Source organism: Callospermophilus lateralis, chromosome 4, assembly GCF_048772815.1.
Source record: "Callospermophilus lateralis isolate mCalLat2 chromosome 4, mCalLat2.hap1, whole genome shotgun sequence".
In the NCBI taxonomy this organism is placed as follows: Eukaryota; Metazoa; Chordata; class Mammalia; order Rodentia; family Sciuridae; genus Callospermophilus; species Callospermophilus lateralis.
The window spans coordinates 151,171,155-151,187,701 of record NC_135308.1 but is presented as its reverse complement, the minus strand read 5'-3'; the positions used below and the strand labels follow the sequence as shown (position 1 = coordinate 151,187,701).

At 42.5% G+C, this 16,547-nt stretch overlaps 1 protein-coding gene across 3 annotated transcripts in view; it reads left to right on the top strand.

The window, feature by feature from the left end:
- Window positions 1-908: 908 nt before the first annotated feature.
- Slc41a2 (solute carrier family 41 member 2) overlaps window positions 909-16,547 on the top strand; it is a 118,613-nt gene continuing 102,974 nt past the window's right edge. For 2 of the 3 annotated variants that reach the window (XM_076853248.2, XM_076853246.2), the window contains exon 1: window positions 1,227-1,308. The gene's annotated coding sequence lies outside the window, so the exon portion shown is untranslated. Of the gene's footprint in view, window positions 958-1,226; window positions 1,309-16,547 lie in introns of those variants that run through there. The other variant, XM_076853247.2, reaches the window with a different exon arrangement.

Sequence of the window (16,547 nt, the reverse complement as noted above, 5' to 3'; positions counted from 1 at the left end):
TTCAAAGTGAGTTTTCTTGTTAAGATAGGGACAAGGAAACAGAATAATAGAAAAAAAAAACCTGATTTACCTCAGGTTACTTCGGGTTACCTTTTTTTGTACAAGAATTAAGTTAGACACCACTTCCTTGTCACGCCAATCAAAACCGCTGTTGCTCTTGAGGTCAAACACTTTAGCTTCATCTTGGTGATGTAGAACTTTGGCCACTCCATTTTGGGTTTTAGCCTGCTCTTAGGGTCCAGTGCAAGAGCCCGGTCCAAAAACAACGATGGCTTCCTGTAATAAGCATTTAACACCCCTACTGTTTGCAATGGAACATTCATTCTTAAAAGGTGTCCTGAAAACCATCAGAACGGAGATAGTGGCCTCCACATGCATGACTTCAAAGGGCCGAGAATGACATGGAAGCACCTTTCACCCTGAAGATGAAGGTTAAAGTTCAAAGTTTGACTGTAAAACGAAAGGAGGGGAAATCTGCAGAAACATTCGCTGGTGCCCTTCACCACCTGAAAACCTATTAAATCATGGTGGAACTCAGACTTGGCAGAAGCTGTGATCTGATTTTTACAACGAGTCTTCCCTTCAGAATAAGTGTTCCTCTGGAGTTGCCCCGGGGCACATCCCATCGCCCGAGTCACAGACAACAGAAGCCCGTCAGCAGCTGTCCCCAGGAGGGGCGTCACCTGGGTTTGAAGGGAAACGTGGGCAGGCAGAGCCGCTCGGCGAGCAGCCGCCGCCCGGCGCCCCTCGCCCAGGCTCCCACCTCCCTCGCGGGGAAGGTGCTGCGGGCTGCGCGGCATCTCACCCCTTCCCTGGGACCTCGGCTCTTGCGCGGCCCACGCTCTGCGCGGCACGGCGGAAAAGCACGCGCAGGTCACATGTGCCTGGGTTTTAATCCCAGTCCGCCAGAAGCACGATCCCCGCCGAGCCGAGGCCCTCGGTCTGGGAGCAGACGCCGTGAGTCGCGGACTCGGGGGTCCGGACGTCGGCGCGGGCGCCCTGGGGGTGCCGGGCGGGGTGGCGCGCAGGGCGACGGTCCTCCGCGGCCACCGCGCCGCTTCCCCGAGCGGCCCCCGGTGGGCACCCTCCTGGCGCGGGCCCGGGGGCGGCGCCGGTGGCCGGGTCGCCGCGGGGCGGCCACATCACCAGCGCGGGCGGCGGCGGGGCGTGCGCCTGCGCGGGCCGGGGCGGGGCGGGCCGCGGGCGCCGGCTGTCAGCGCGGGGCCGCGACGGCGCCTGGAGGCGCGCGAGCTGGGAGGACCGCGGGCCGGAGCCGCCGCCCGCCCCGCTGCCGGTGCCGGGCTCTAGGTGAATGCCCCTTCCCCGCGCGCCCGGCGGCCGCGGCCCGGTTGAGGGACCGGCCTAGCTCCCGCCGGCCGCCTCCGCCCCGGCAGGTGGTCGCGGAGGGAAAGTCCGGGCTTCGTCCGCGGGGCGGGGTCCCCGGCGCATCCCAGGTGGTGGAGGGAGGTGGGGCGGGGACCCGCGGCGGGCCGGGCCGGGCCGGGGCGCGCACACCGGACCCTCCTCGCGCGCCACGCCGGCGCCGCGGACCTGTCGCCCGGCCCCGCAGCCCCGACCCGAGCCCGGGCGGTGGCCGAGCGCGGACGCGGATGCTGGCGGGGGCCTCGGGCACACCGCGTCCGGCTTCGAGGCTGTCACCCGGGTCTTGTCTCTCTGTACAGTAAGTGTGTCTCCATTAAGAAAAGAACAAATAATAATAATAAAAAACCGCAGTGTTCATTTGTGGGAAGAGATGACACACGGATGTCTGGGACTTGTGGCTTACGTTTCTGTGGAGATTACACATGTCACCCTTTTGTAAACGAGTGATTTTAAAAATCGAGATTTACCCCACGTTCGATCCAACTCGTCCCTCGGAAGTGTGGATTTTCGTGTCCACGGAGTTTTGCCACTGCCACCACTATTCAGAACATTTACCCCGTCCCCCAGAGAAACCTGTACCCGTCGGCAGTGACTTCTCGCCTCCCCCGACCCCACCCCTTCGCAACCACTAATCTGCTTTCTGTCGCTGTGGGTTGCCTGCGGTGGACCTTTCCCATAAATGGAATCAAGGATGGTGTCTTTCCGTCGGGCCTCTTTCACGTATTTAGGGTTTTCAAGGTCCATTCATGCTTTCGTGTGTATGAGTACTTTATTTTTGTTAATAGCTGAATGATTCTCTGAAGGGTCACACAGTTCCACCTTTTGCTCATCTGTTCACCAGTTCATGTACGTTTGGGTTTTGTTTTTATTTACTTATTGAATACGATACTGCCATGAATATTTGCGGGCGTATGTTTTGAGTGTACTTGGGCATATACCTAGAAGTGGAATCGCTCTGTTTAACTTTTTGAAAAACTCCCAGGCTTTACCAAAGCCGCTGTACCTTTCTGCATTCCCTCCACGCAGTGTATGAGGGTTCTCAGTTGCTTCACCTCCCCACCAGCACGTGTTATTTTCTATTGACTCCCTTTTAAGTTCTGGCCACCCTAGCCGGTGTGAAGTGGTACCTCTTTGTGGTTTTGATTTGCATTTCCCTAATGGTAGGGATGTCAGGCATCTTTTCATATACTTATTGGTCATTTGTGTATCCTTTTTTGGAGAAATAGCTATTCACATAACAAAAAGTCAAATAACCTAATTGTCATTGGGTTATTTGACTTTTTACTTTGAGTTGTGGTGTTCATTTATTTAAAAAAAAAAAAAGCATTCTGGGTTTTGGGACTAGCACTGATTAAAAAAAAAAAAAAAGCCAACCAACACAATACTAAAATCTGTAATTCTTACACCTGTAGTGCTTATACAGGTATACAGGTACTTGGGTAGATGTTGAATAAGTGCCATTTAATCCTTTCACAACACCCTACTTATTATTGGCCTTTTGCCTGTCCCCCTTCTATTTTCTCTTGTGAGAGATGCTTCAGAAGTCCTGACCAGAGTCAAGAGGGCTAACCTGTACTTGCTATTTTCATATATTCTATGCTTTGTTTGAAAAGTTCTGGTTATCACTTTAATTACAAATAATTTATATTGGTGTCTAGTTTGATGAGCTAATAATAGATTACTCAGTTAAATTACTCAGAATTTTATATGCTTCTCTGCAAAACAGAGGGTCTTATTTTCCTCAGTTTGTGTCATTTTTAGCACAACCATGGGTGGTAAATATTTTTGATGGCATTAAAGAGCCACTTACAGGTGAATGAGCACTGTTATGCCTATTGCTTGTTAATTTTTCAGTATGCACCAATTCAGCATCAGATCTTGATAGCAAAAATTACTTTGACAGCACTTCCAAGAATTCAGACTTATTTTTGCACTAATCTAATAGACTAAAAAAAATATTCAGCAATACCTGATGAAGTATAATAAGAAGATTTATTTATTTAAAAAAATTTAGTTGTAGATGGACACACTACCTTTATTTTACCTATGTGGTGCTGAGGATCGAACCCAGTGCCCCATGCATGCAAGGCATGTGTGAGGCCCTGGATTTGATCCTCAGCACCGCATATGAATAAATAAATGAAATAAAAGATCCACTTACAAATAAAAAATATTAAAAAAAGAGAAAAGGTATATAGGGACCATGGCAATAGGATTTTGCAGAGTTGGGGTGAGAGACTGGGCTCAATTCTGAATACAGCGTGGGCAAGTAGGAATTGATATCCAAGGAGCAGAGTGGATAGGAAAGTACAAAGGGAGGCTAGGGTGTGGCTTCAGGGTAGAGTGCTCTCCTGGCATGCCTGAGGCCCTAGGTTGGATCCCAAGTGCTGAAAAAAAAATTAATAAAATAAAAATTTAAAGGCCTCCTTGAGAAGTACAAAGGGGAAACATCAGGGGTTGGTGTTTTCTGGCCAGTCCAACATAACAGGATTTTGGTAAAGATAGATCCCATGATCAATCACCTGGGGGATGTGGAGGAGGAGCTGATTAGATAGTCAGGGTGGGAGTTTCTGGTTAAACTAACTCAGCAGGATTCTTTGCTAAATCTGAATTTTACAATGTGCACAGATGGCCCTAGGAGAAGCTTCAGGAATTGGATTAGAGTTTGGTCATGCAAGAATCTTTGTCACTGTTTAAAAGTGTAATACCAAATTTCAGAAGCATTATAGAAAATAAAAATTTTGAAATAGAAACAGTGAAAAAAGCAACTGATTAAAAGTATGTGAAGTACAGTGCCAATACCCTGTAATCCCAGCTATTTGGGAGGCAGAGAAAGGAGGATCTCAAGTTCAAGGCCACCTTGCGCAACTTGACTTGTCCCTATCAACAAAAAAGATAACAAGGATTGGGGCTGGGGCTGGGTACTGTGGTGCACATTTGTAATTCCAGTGGCTAGGGAGGCTGAGACAGGAGAATCAGGAGTTCAAAGCCAGCCTCAGCAATATAGCAACTTAGCGAGGCCCTAAGCAATTTAATGAGACCCTGTCTCTAAATAAAACATAGAAAGGGGCTGGGGATGTGGCATAGTAGTAGAGCACCCCTGGATTCAATGCCCAGTACCACTAAATAAAGTGTGTGGAGAGCAGCTTCAGCTCTACTTCAACCTATGGATTATAAACAGTGGTAATATAATAATAATATTATAATAATATTATAAACAGTGCTAATATTATTGACTCTTTTATGCCTTGCTGCCTTTACTAGAAGAATAAGGTTGACATTTTCTGTGTATAACTTGTAGTTTTTGTTTTGTTTTAGCTATTGAGATTTTTTTGTGGGGGGGGAGGTGATTCTGGGGGTCGAACCCAGGGCCTTGGGGTGCAAGGTAGGTACTCTACCACTGTACTACATCTCTACACCTTTTGAAAAGTTTTTGTTTTAAGACAGGGTCTTTCTCTGTTGCCCAGGCTGGGTTCAGACTTGTGATTCTCCTGACTTGGCTTTCCAAGCACCTGGAATTACAGGTTTGCACCACTGTGCCCAGCTGTTTCTTCTTAATTTACATACCTACTCAGATGAAACCATAGCACCTGAAAAACTTCGGGTCTCCCTTGCAGGAAGGAAAGTCCTGCCCTAAGGTGTTTCCTCATAGGAGGTGAAATGTAAAGGAAAACTTTCTCTAAGGCAATATAAGCGCATAAAGAGCCAGCGAGAGCCTGTTTTATTGACCTTTATCCCTGTCTTAGCAATTAGATAAGTTACTGTAAGAGAAACTAATGATAGGGATGGAGAAAAAGAAGTGTCTCTTTAATCTGGTTCACTTTTACTTAGACGTGTGAAAGTTCTGTTGCCGTTCAGAGGGGGACACAAGCAGTCTCCTCATGAGTTGTGTGGTGAGTAAAAGGGTTTTGTGGGCTAGCCTAGGGAATCGGTCACCATTCACAAAAGTAACTGCTATTATATTTTCCTTGGAAAAGACTAAACCTATTAAAAAAAAACTTTTAAAGTGGGTGACCATTTCATTATGTGGTTAAATACATAGATTATACAAGTCCATTTCCTTGTGTTACTACTCAAATATTTACCGAGTGTCTAATATGTTAACAGGCATGAGGCTGGGCCCTGGGGATTCAGTGGCGGTCAGGAATGGGTCCTTGCCTCCATGAGTTTACAGCCTAGAACGTTGGGACCAGAGGAGGGGAATGAATTTCAAAGGCCAGGAAAGTGATGTCTAAGAGCCAAGATCATGAGCAGGATTGGAGAAGGCAGGTGAAAGGGAAGAGAATGTGCAGTACCTGAGGGTGGAACTTTTCTAACTGCAAATGCTTACTAGTATTTTGTGGCGTCAGTTTAGTATCTTGTGTGACAGCATGTGTGTGTGTGTTTGGTACTGGGGACTCAACCCAAGGTCACTTAACCTCTGCCCCACATCCCCAGCCCCTTTACTTTTTGAGACAGGGACTCTCCAAGTTGTTTAGGATCTCACTAAGTTGCTGAGACTGGCTTTGAACTTACCATCCTCCTGCTTCAGCCTCCTGAGCTATTGAGATCACAGGTATGCGTCACTGTGCCCAGCAAACCAGTGTTGTTGTTTTTTTTTTAATATTTTTTTTTTTTAGTTGTGGTTGGACACAATGCTTTTATTTTATTTTTTATTTTTTATGTGGTGCTGAGGATTGAACCCAGGGCTACCCACGTGCTAGGCGAGCGCTCTACCTCTGGGCTACAACCCCAGCCCCCACCAGTGTGTTTTTAAAAAAAGAAATAAAATTGGAAGGATGGGTCACATGTAGCTACTTAGTAGATGGTGAGGGTGGGTGGGGTTGTTTATGCAGGATGAGTTAAGTTTATGAAAGTTTGGATTTATCTCAGAGGAAATGAGAAGGCACTGAATTTAGTCGGCGCCTGATTAGATCCATATTTTTCTGAAGCTCTCATTCAGTGTGGAGTCTTCAACTCAAGTTAAAACTTCAAATCTCTTGGCCTCTTGTTCCAGGTATTCTAAAATCTGGTTCCAGTTCATTCTAAAGCAGCTTTCCATTGTTTTTATTATTAGAATCTTCTATTTCATGAAGATTCTTTGCCTACCTTTGCATCATGAAGGCTGGCTCTGAGAACAGATCTTACTTTTGTCTTTTCACAGTGAATCTTGCAAGTAGCATGGTGCCTGGTACAGCTGTAGACTAAGAAAATTTTTGTTAATACAGTCTAATTATATACAGTTAATAGAAATTTTATGTAGTAGTGGAGGTGGCTTTGCTGCTCCTAGTAATAACTTGCTTTTGAACAAAAAAAAAAGGTCTTTATTAGAATTTTTTTCTCAATTGAAGTCATGTTAATGATAGAAATAAATTACCTTTTAAATAAGTGAATTTAACAAAATTTAATAAAAGAGTACTAGAGATAAGGAAAAAAAAAAGCCAATATGCTTTCTATTTTTGGTGTTTCTCCTCCCAAAGAGTACAGGGAAACTGCACAGGTGATTCATAGGAACTAGCAATCCAGCAATTTTTTTTCTGTCTTTGGTGGGGGCAGTACTGGGGATTGAACCCAGGGGCTTTGCCTCTGAGCTACATTTCCCACCCTTTGTATTTTTTATTTTGAGAAGGGTCAAGTTGCTAAGGCTGGCCTTGAACTTGAGATCCAGTCTCAGCCTACAGAGTCAGTAGGATTACAGGCATGCACCCCCACGCCTTGCTCAGGGATCATTTTATATTTTGTTTGAACTTAGAGGCATTTCTCTGAGTACTCGCCCAAAGGTAGTTTTAGGAAGCTGATAGGGAGAAAGAGAGGTAAGTTAGATTAAAACATATCAATCATTAGAGGTAAGAGGAAATAGATTTTGCTCTTAGAAGTAAGAATAGAACATCCATATGCCTCAAAGAGCTTACAAATAAGAATATGAAGATGTCTCATTTGTTGCCAGAGAATCTACTGTCAGAGTACTATGACTTCACAGAATTAATTGTGAAACTCAATCATGAAAGGAAAATTCTTCCAGTGTATCGTTCTGATAAGTGGCAAGAGAAGTTATGAAAAATTCATGAAAGGTAGACATTTCAGTTCTGATTCAGGTTTACTGTAGTGTATTTTTGAGGTGTGGAAATTTTCCTAATTAGTTTTATAGTAAGACTTTATACACACACATGCATACACATCTTGAACTAGAATGCTAGAGTCAAATTTTGCTAACATATGATGGCTTTTTAAAAATACTCATTGAATTGGATACTTCTATGTTCCACTGTCCTGTTTTAAACAGTGCACCATAGGATCAAATGGAAACTATTAACTTGTATAAATTCACAGAAGTAAATAATTCCAGGTGTGGGAAAGTATTGTGCACACAGCTGTTCACTGCAATGTCATTTTGTCAAGAAAACGTCCTGGTATAGGGCAGTGATGCATTAACCTGCGGCAGGACACCTAAGGCCATTGAACTGGCGTCTTCCCTCTCTCCTCCCACCTGGGCAGACGGTTCCCCAGAGGTGAGTGCTTTGAGCACTTTGATGTTTGTGCTTTCTGACTTTTCTGATAGTTCAGGGGTTTCCAATCTTTGAGGAGGGGTCTCGGTGTCTTCTTGACTCAGGTAAGGTGGGGTTGGGGTACAGGGTGTGGGAACTGGTGTGCTTTGAGTTCACACAACCGTTTGGTGTATTGGCACTTCACATAGGGCTTAATTGAATCAAAGTGTTGCTCTTCTTAAAAACAAATGTTTATAAACAATTGGTCTAGTTTAGAAAATGAAGTCCTAAGCCACCTCCTTGGAATTGCAGGTCTGCACAGATGGCCGCCTGCTGCTTGGTCATGGGAAGCTTCTGCTGGGACCTGTCCACATCCCTGCAGTTTCCTGCCGGTTGCTGGTCTCTGTGTTAGATATACTTTCTCCTCTTCTCCCATTTCTCAATCTTACTTGTCCTTTAAGGTTCAGCTAATGATCACTTTAGTTATTCATTTAGTTGCTGAACAAATACATATTGTCACATACAAAAATTGGTTGGATGCTGAGTAGGGAATATGTAGAATTTGTTTCAAAAGCTCATGGTCTTGAAAAGGATGACCTTCATGTATATGAGTGCAGTAAGATGTAAGGAGGTCAGAGCACTATGGGAACAGGAGCTTCTGGACTCTGTGGTCTGATGTTCATAACCAAGGCAGTTTATGCTATGGTTCTGTTTCTGGGTCTTCAGAAAACATTTATTTATTAATAGATGATGATATGGAGAGTTCAACTGTGAATCAGAGGTGAGACCACTGAGCTACATTCCTACCCCTTTGTATTTTTGATTTTGAGATAGGGTCATGCCAAGTTGCTGAGGCTAGCCTTAAACTTGCAATCCTCCTGTCTCAGCCTGCAGAGTCAGTAGGATTGCAGACCTTGTACCTATGGCCATGTAAGCTGGTGTAGATCATACCAAAGAATACCTGCAGTGACTTCTGTATCACTAACAGTGGTTAGAGAGTCCTGAATTCAAATACTGTGTCTTTATTTTTATAATATAAGAGATATTTGTAATTATTACGTATAAGCTCATTTGAAAATTATAAACCAGAGATTCAGTACAGCAATGTACAGCATTTTTGTGACTGTGTAACATAGCATATTAGTAAGAGGAGAATGAAGTAGGATGTTAGGTTTTGAGCCTTTTATAAAAATATATACCAATAGTGACTATGATAACATTAGGTAGCATTTACTGAAAGCTCAGTACAATTTTCTAAGTGGTTGATATGTATTAAGTCACTTAATCCTCATAATAACCCAATAAAGAGGATTTTTTTTTTCATGAGGAAACTGAAGTCTAGAAGCAAGTGTTCCATAGCTAGTGACAATCAAGATGTAATTTGGAAACAAATTTTCCCTCTTAACTGAAGTGTGAAAAATTTGTTGAATTAGTCACTTATTATTTCACCATAAAAATCACTCAATGTAAATCATGTTATTGACCTACCTAACAATAGCATAGGAAATAGCTCTCTAAACTATGTTCAGTTGCAGATTGTACAAAGCATTTGCTATAAAGATTCCACATGAATAATACAATTTTAAATAGATAGTTATTATTCTCCTTTTAAAAAATGTACCTGACCGATACCTATAAATTGAGGTCTGTAATTATGATCATGTGTGGATTTTTATAATCTGAATTTAAGCTCTTCTATTACTCCTAAGAACACATACTCTTCCTTTCTCTGTCCCTAAAAGGCAGTGTTTAAAAGGCAGGCTAGTAGGCATGTATTTGAGCATCAGCAAGGGGGTACCGCAAGAGAGAGAAAACTTAAATAATTCAATATTTTATAATTTTTTTTGTACTGGGGATTGAACACAGGGAGGCTTACCCGCTGAGTCACAATTCCCAGCCCTTTTTTGTGTATTATTTAGAGAAAGGGTCTTTGTGAGTTGCTTAGGGTCTTGCTAACTTGCTGAGGCTGGCTTTGAACTTGTAATACTCCTGCCTCAACCTCCCAAGCTGCTGGGATTACAATGTTTTATAATTCTTGAAACAAGAAGTATTCATGGGAGAAATCAGGCCTTTTGGACACCTGAACTTATTTTGTTTGGCTTTTAAGCTACACGTGATGGGTTAGGGGAAGATGTACCTCAGTCCTCATGGTATTCTGGCCCTCGGGGGTAGCCTGGGCCTCATGTAGTTATTTTTCACAGTCATCCAACAAATAAAAGCTATAAATGAAATCATGGTATGAAAAATAGAATGTCGTAGACTAGTGAGTTTGCCTAGAGTGTTTGGGATCTATTAGCTGAATGAGGGCTATTGTATTTTAGTTGTGCTGTTCTTTGGGAGAATGTGTGGAGAGAGGAGGAAAGAAAGTAGAAGAGATTTTCGAGTTCCTGGGAGTTTAAAAATAGAGGAAACTGCAAGTAACCTTTAAAAATAAGTGTAGAATAATATTGACCAGGAAAATTTTTATTGATATTTTATGAAATCGGACACAAAACCTTATGTATAACATAAACCCAGTTTTTGTTTTAAACATGTATTTGGAACAGTTAAGTTCATTGCATAGACCAGTGATCATCTGTGGATGACGGCTTTCCAGGATTGACAGTTTTTGTCTACCCTCAGTTCTTTCTTTATGTAGAAAGAAAAAGAATAAAAGAGAACTCTATGGACATGAGTAGCAAAGGATTGTCCAGTGTTTTTCTGAGCAAAGACCATGTATGGCAGGGAAATTGGGTGGGTGGCCTGGGAGTAGTTTGATCTTGAGCTTTGAGTTGGACTGAGAGTCCTCCAGAAAAGGGCTCCTTGTTTTTCTTTTGTGTTAACTGGTATTGAATTTTAAAAAGTGCTCGGCCCTGACCAAAGTGTAGAGAAGAGAGTTGATTGCAGGGGGTAAAGGTACTGAAATAGGTCATTGTTTCAATTGGCATCCAATTGAAACCACACTTTGTACCTGTCCCTCACCTCAGCAGCATGGAGTCTCTGCTCAGGAGTCTGTGCACTCAACCTCTTAGGGAGGGCAGTTTGGGGAGGCAGAAGGTCTAGCTTCATCCTCAGTGTGAAGGTGTCCCCAGGGACCCTCTGTGGGAGCTGTCTGTACTGCTTAGTCACCTAGAGGAGGTAAGGGACTGTAGTGGCCAGCTCGCGGGTGGAGGGTGTCAATGCATGCTGGGGATAGGGAAAGGGAAGGACATATGGAGGATGGGCAGAAGTGCTCTGAGTAAATATTTGAAATGCGACAGCCTGGAAAATTATGGGGCCTTCATGATCTTAGAGCCTGGAGTGAAATGATTACGTGTGGCAAGTACTTTTATTTTTTCCCCTTTCACTTTTCTTGAAAGTTCATTTTTCTGTTAAACATTGGTACATCAACTTCTTTTCTTCCTTTTAAATATTGGCCCCTTGGCATCTTTTCTACACCTTAGAATTCTGGAAGCTTTTATTTTTAACTTTTAGCTTATTTATTCAGTGAGTCAAATTATGTTTTAAGTTGGTTGTAGAAGTGGGTATACATTTTTAAAAATGGGACCCTAAGAGTATTAGAATGTGATAAAAGAATAAAATATGAAAATATACTTTTGTATGAATTCCAAATAACAGTTTCTACTCATTTGAAATGATAATGAGCTATAGTTGCTTAGCTTCTAAATATGAGGATTTCAGATTTATTACAGATTTATAAGTGTTAGAGAAATAGTTAAGGATATGTTTTATTATCATGTACTCTATCTTTTGCTACACAAGTGTTGTGTCAGCTTATAAAAACCCCTACAAGAAGTATTGAGTTAAAAAAAATAGAAGTACAAAATAATTCCAGAATAGGAATATAATATTAGGTGAATAAGTTGATCATAAGATTTGACTTTCAGATGGAGCTGTTTCCTCTCTGCTAAAAACAGATGGCTCCATCTCTATTAAAGAAAAGCAAAAATACCAGTATTCCAGTGTCAAGTCTCCGTGTGTGTGTGTGTGTGTGTGGGGGGGCGGGGAGATATTTGTGAGAGAGTGGGGAACACCCTTTCTGTTGTTTGAGGGCAATTCCTCAACTTCAGAATCGCTCTCTGGTTCAGCTTGTTTGCCCTCCAGCCCTTCTTAGTCCTGTTCCAAATAGCGGCACAAAAACTTAGGGTAAATTGCTTCCTGTATTATAAAACTGTTTATTTGTTGCCATTATTTAATCAAATCCCTAGTTCCATGATATTGTTCGCCTTCCGGTTGGTTTCCATGGGGGTAGATAAGACCTGCCTGGTGGCCCTGGTAGAACACACTGTACTGTCCTAGGCGGTGCACCTTGTTCTTTGGACACCTACGGTATTTAATCTGTCAACATTTTCCCAGTGGGTAGAGTTGCTTTAACAGTTGATTCCGTCTTTGTTGATCCATTGGCTTATTGATTTTGTTTTCTGTTTTTGTTTTGTTTTTGAGATAGTGTCACTGGGCTGCCCAGGCTGGCCTGGAACTCCTGGGCTTAGCCAAGCCTCCTGCCTTAGTCTCCCCAAAGCTGATTTTGGCTTTTTTTTTTTTTTTTGGTGTAGCCTTCTTCCAAATAAAGAGTCTTTAAAAATAATTAATAAATTTCTTTTGTTAGTGAGGGGGATTAGAGGTTCTCATGATTCTGAGAATGAAATGAGCTGCTCTGGGTCATTTGGAAGATTATGACACATATTGAGGATTTATTATACAAAGGATTTATCATTCCCACTATTATTTCTGCAGGCTTAAACAAATTCTTTGCAAATATTTAGCTATCTCTTAGGCATGAAGAAACGTTGGGGTTAATACCTTTTATGACATTGCTCTTTCCTGTCCGTGGGCGACCTTAGAAGTGAGAGGTGGCTTCAGGGAGTTCTGCTGGCTTCTGGGTGTCAGTAGCTGAATCCTGCCTGGGACTGCTCAAGCTTCTGTGTCGAAGCCACCAGTTTTATAGCAATCTGTGTATGTGGAGGTTAAATGCCCTTCACTCTTCTCTCATTTTCCCCTCTTGTCAAAAATGTTTGATGTCACTACCTGTTGCCCTAAATGAAACTGTGAGCTCTCGAGCTGAGTTTAGGCAGAAAGCTTCCAGTTTAAGCCAATAAAGTTGAGATTTTTCTCAGAAACCCTGTGGGTAAGAATAATGAAAGGGTAAAAATGATTAGTGAAAGCTTAGAGCTAGTCAAGGTGGAGAAGAGACTTCTTCAGTGTGATTCCGTTATCAAGACTCATGGTCCTTGCGGGTTCTGATACGTTCTTAGGGAAACCCAAGGGAGAAACTCTTTGGAGACATGTGATCTCATGGTAGCTTCTTCAGGCAAGAGGGATTTTTTGTTTTATTAGAAATAAAGAAGCTAAGTTCAGAATCATAAAACTAATGTCTAATAGGCTGCTGGGACTTTAAATTTTTCTCTTTGAAATGAGAGGAGTTGGGCATGGTGGAGCCTACCTGTAATCCCGGCTCCTCAGGAAGCTGGGACAGAAGGATTGCAAGTTCAAGGCCAGCAGGCGCAATTTCGTAATTTCAAAAATAAACAAAAAAAGCACGGGGAATGTAGCTCAGTGGTAGAGTATTTGGCTAGCATGTGTGAGACCCTGTATGACCCCTGGTATCTTTATTTAAAAGAAAAAAAAAGAAGGAAAATGGGTGAAGCCTAATTTATTCAGATTTGAATTTTTAAATAAAAATAATTAAAGAAAATCGGGCTGGGGATGTGACTCAAGCGGTAGCACGCTCACCTGGCATGCATGCGGCCCAGGTTCGATCCTCAGCACCACATACAAACAAAGATTTTGTGTCCGCCGAAAACTAAAAGAATAAATATTTTAAAAATTTAAAAAAAAAAAAAAAAAGAAAGAAAGAAAATTGAGCAGCCATAAATAGAATCAGCTTGCTGCTTGAGTGCTGCAAAGAGCAAGTGGAGTGAGCATCATCCTTATCTTTATGAACCCATCCCACAGTGAAGTACTGAGTGTTATTCAAAGGAATAAAAACAATTTATCAAACAAGAAAATAATTTGTACTGTATCAGCTGAGGTCCGGTTTTGTTTGGCATGGCCTTTCTAAAAGTTAATTGAGTTGACTACATAACATATCTTGTTTTGTGATTAGTGCATTTTAATAACAGAAAGAAACATCAGACACACAAAGGAACTGAAAGGAGCGGAAAACATGCTTGCAGAAGGGCTTAAGTAAGAAGAGGTAATAATCAAAGTATGACCCACGGGTGGGTGGTTGTGTGCCTCTGTGGGTGTGATGGGACAGTGGTTTTTAGTGTATTGATATAAACATGTTTAAAAACATGTTCAACATGTTTTTAAAGTTTTGACCAAATGTGATAATTACTGGTAATAGATTACATCAAAACTCTTATTTATTGTTATGAATTGTTAAATTACCATTCATACCTTTCTGAATGATTAGGCACAATTAATACCTGTCAACACAGCTTTGCTGAATGTTCTTTTTTTTTAAAAAAAAAAACACAGATTGAACCTGGGGGCACTAGACCGCTAAGCTATATCCCCAGCCCTTTTGCTGTATTTTATTTTAGAGTCAGGATTTCACTGAATTGCTTAGCATCTTGCTGATGCTGATGCTGGCTTTGAACTTGCAATCCTCCTGCCTCAGCCTCCTGAGCAGCTGGAATACAGGTGTGCATCACTGTGCCCGGCCTTTGCTGGATATTCTAAGTATTATTTAACTTTTTGTAATGGAACAGAATAACATCTCAGGCACAATGGGCAGGTTTCTCCAAGATTCTGACTTAGGGGCTGGGGTTGTGGCTCAGTGGTAAAGCGATCACCTTGCACGTGTGAGACCTGGTTCCATCCGCAGCACATAAAAATAAATAAGTTAAAATGAAGGTATTGTATCCAACTACAACTAAAAAATAAATATTAAAAAAAGATTCTGACTTAGTAAACACATATATAGTATACTTTTTTCCCTTAACTTTTAAAAATAAACAATTTTAGCACTAATGTTGGATTTTTATAACTATAGTTGAACTCATAAAGGAGTGCCTGGTATTTCTTTTCCTTTAAGTCACACACCCTCTGACCCAACCACGACAAGGTTGTTACAGGAAACCTGGAATGGATCTTTCCATAAATCCAAATGTACCCAGTGGAAAGGGCTGCTCTTTAGTCTGAGGTTTTGTCTTTTCTACATTTTTTTTAAACTTTTTTTTTTTTTTTTTTTTTCAGTTGTCTGTGGACCTTTATTTTGCTTATTTATATGTGGTGCTGGGGATCGAACACGGTGCCTCACACATGCTAGGCAAGCGCTCTACCACTGAGCTACAACCTCAGCTCCTTTTTTTTCTATATTTTTGATGTTAAAATGTAGGCTGAGTTTTTAGAGGAAGATTGCATTTATTTAAACTTGGTAAAATTTGGGGCTGGGGTTGTGGCTCAGTGGTAGAGCACTTGCCTAGCATGTGTGAGGTACTGGGTTTGATTCTCAGCACCACATACAAATAAATAAAAATAAAGGTCCATTTGCTGCAGTCTGGCTGGGCACAAATCATGAGCCACTCAAGCAGGACCAAACTTTATTTCCAAAATCACGCAAACGTCACCCACGAGGCCCTTTCAGGCACACCACACACACTGGAACTCCCTCCACCGGAACCTCACCAACCAACAGGAACTCCCCAGGAATCCCCGTGAGAACTCCAAAGTAGCAGACGCCTGAGGTGGACAGCAGGTGTCTATATACAATTGAATACACAGCCTGTTTCAATCCAGCATCATCTTAATGGCTCGCCTCTCAACCATTACTTCTGGCAAAATGCCAGGGGCCATTCTGACTTGGCTGTGCCTCTCAGCACCATTGACAACTAAAAAAAGAAAACCTTGGTAAGATTTGGGAGGAAATTTTTCTGTTGTTTGAGATTCACATGTTTGAAAACTCCTTGACTATAGACTGGGGCCTTCAGGTGCCCAGGATGCCGGATCCCCTAAACTGGGTAGGCATCTGGCAGGCAGATTCTTTAATAGACACCTTTGGGAAGCTTTGTCAGGTTACGCTGTGGCAATCAGCAAGTCTAAACTTTCAGTGACTTTCAGGACCAGGAGCTTTGGTCATTTCTTGTGTTCTGTACCTGTGGGTGCTATGGTTGGCTCTGGTGCTGCTCTCCATGTGTCCCTGTCCTGGAACCCAGTCTGAAGCAGCAGCAAGTGCCTAGGACGTGCCACTGTCAAAGATGGGGAAAAGAGACATACCTGGGTTGTTCCCGCTGCCCTTCGATGGCCTAAGCCTTCTCATGGCCATACCTGACACCCTGGAGACAGTGTCGCCTTCCCGTGGTGTGGCAGGTGACATGGCGACAGGGAGGGAGAACAATCCTGTTTGGGAGAGGAGTAGTAAAAATGACATCATCCTGCTGACTCATTTGTAACATATACACACAGCTTAAAGGGCAGTAATGAGCACTCTGAGCTTAAGAAACCTCTTATATCCCGTTGTACAAATATGCCATGGTCTTTCCCCTCAGGGATTAATTTCATTTTTTTTTTGTTGGTATGAACAGTGCTGCTGAGAACATCTTCCAGTGTCTTCTAGGGGACAGTACAAGTTTCTCCAGGGGCGATGATTGGGTGGGGTTTCTGGATGGTAGGGCACATGACTCTGATTTTAGTAGATAATGCCAAGTTCTTTTCCAGGGTTCTGACAGATTTTAATATGTATGGCGATCATTCGGGATACAATTAAAAGTTCAGATT